The sequence below is a fragment of the Brassica napus genome, chromosome C1, assembly GCF_020379485.1.
Source record: "Brassica napus cultivar Da-Ae chromosome C1, Da-Ae, whole genome shotgun sequence".
NCBI classification, from domain to species: Eukaryota; Viridiplantae; Streptophyta; class Magnoliopsida; order Brassicales; family Brassicaceae; genus Brassica; species Brassica napus.
In genome coordinates, this window is record NC_063444.1 from 40954523 (window position 1) to 40957050 (window position 2528).

Sequence of the window (2528 nt, forward strand, 5' to 3'; positions counted from 1 at the left end):
TTTCATACTCTTTTGAGATTCTAAGGTCTTACCTTGATATTGTTTCGGTTTGGGGATGGATTGCGCATCAGGTGGCCCTTCTTTCAGCAAATAGGATAGGATCACGCCTCTGCTATGGACTCTGGCATTGCTTATCTCCTTCAGTGGGTGGTCCTTCATACTTCTAGTAGGCTCAGTTCTGGCCATCTTTGGGTTTGATTCTCCTAGCAACAAGAGATTATCCGGTGGGATTTCTTTGAAGCTTTCTCCTTTGCAACCTGAAAATTTCTCAACATTCTGGACAACAATCAAGTGCATTATATCTGTGTTTGGACACTGATAAAAATAATTTGAGATTTCCAGACTTACTTTGATAGCTTCTACAAGTTGAAGAATGATTTTCTTCTTTGGACAACTTGTTCTGGTTTGCTGCCTTCTTTGCATCTTTTGACCTTGGTGGTTATGAACTTCATCTTTTATTCCTGGATCAAAACTTTTTGGCAAAGACAAGTGCATTATATCTGGATAATCAAGTGTCTTGGACGTTTTAAGATCAGAGAAGATTACCTTAAGCCTTGGCATGTGAACACATTGTTCAACACTAGAATTCCACTTGTGAGGTGGTTCATGGCTGGGCTTATGGTCTGGTTCTTTCCTTGGAACTTCAGTAAGCAAATAGCTTTCATTTTTACTCTCTACATCAAGAACACATACGTCAATACCAGTTTCTCTAGGTGGTGTTAGACACTTACCTTGGTTTGATACTTTATTTACTGGTTTTGCTTCTCTAAGCAACATGGACTGCATTGTGTCTTGAACCTTCTCCTGGCTCATCACTAGTGCGGCGCCTGGTGGCTCCTCTCCTTTGAATTCATGCTCTTTAATTCCTGTTAAAACACCTTTTGACAAAGACAAGTGCATTACACAAGAATTTGGAACCAACAAATCAGATTGAATAAAACTATCACTCTTCATAGATAAATCTGTTTTCTTTTCTAGTGATGCTTCTATCAATACTTGCTTAGTAGGACAAACTACAACATAGTGTCCTTTCTTATGACATCTATAACATGTCTGATATTTTAAATCCTCAGATATAGAAGACTTACCTTGGCTTGATGGCTCTTCTTCCTTTGGGTTTAAAATCTCCTTGTCTCTTGGACTTAAATCATGGACAACTTTGGATCTCAACAAGGATGTGGAGATCGTGTCTTTCTGGACCTCAGGACCTGTCTTAGCATCCTTGGACAAAGACAAGTGACTCATACCAGTTGGAGATGATTTATAAACAAATTGATCAAGTATAGGACTTACCTTGGCCTTTTCTTGAAAAATCGGTTTGTCTGATTTTTCTTTGTGTCTGGCCAACGTGCCTTGGCTGACAAATTTATTTCTCTCCATGGTCTTTGGGACCTCATAAGGTTGGGATTTATCATATAAAACCGTGGGCATCTGGCTTGGCCGAATCTGGTCTTGATAGATCAAGCTTCTATGGCCTTGTTGTGGCACAACTTTCTTTGCCTCTTTGGACACACCATTTGAAAATCTCCATGGGTATTTTCTTCTGGTTTCTTGCGTGGGAAGTGTAGTCACATACTTCCTGATCATAACATCTTTAAGATCTTTCCAGTTGGTGACAACCTCTTCTGGACTTTTACCATGTGTCTTATCTACTCTTTTCCACCATGAGTAAGCTTTTTCGGAAAGTTGCTTGATGGCATGAGCTATCCTCTCCTTCTTTGGCACACCATAGTATGTAAACCAATCATCCATGGTTCTTTCCCATGATAGATAGTCATCTGGCCAGCTACTTCCTGAAAAAGAATAAATTTTAACATTATTAGCAGATTTATAATCATGATAAGAATGATTTAAGTATTCATGAGTATAAGAAGTTTGGTGTTTGGTGATCCATGATGGATCTGGTGGCTTGGGCTCAACATAGACAGCATCTAGTGCATCTCCAAATCTTCTTTCTCCTTGCTGTGGTCGTTGGCCTTGTGCCTTGTTTCTTTTCTCCAGCTGAGAAATCTGATTTTGTACACCCTTCATAGCAGCCAATAGCTGTGTTTGAGAGGCCAATAAGGCTTGGCTTGGTGCTAATTCTTCCATTTCTTCCTGCAAGTAATCACAAAGATCAAGTGAAGAATAGGGAATGTATGGTCGGATCAGTATAAGAACCAAAATGCAAACTAATTAAAACTAAACCGAGAAAATATGCAATGTTGAACCGAAATGAGATAAATTATGCAAAATGATTTTTCTTTTGGTTTTCTTAATGCAAATCTCAAAATGAAACAATAATAAATGAAAATGAACACAAATGAAAAGAAAATATGGAAAGCAAACTAATGCTGAATTTTTTTTTTTGAATTTTCTTTGGATGAAATGCAACAATTAAATATGCAAATGATATAAACTAAAGCTTAAAAAATATTTTCTTTTTCTTTTCTGATGCAATCACGAAATGGACAAGTAGAAATGGTATGAAACAATAACTAGGATGATTTCTTTTGACTTTTGAATTTATGAATGCAAATGAAAAGGAA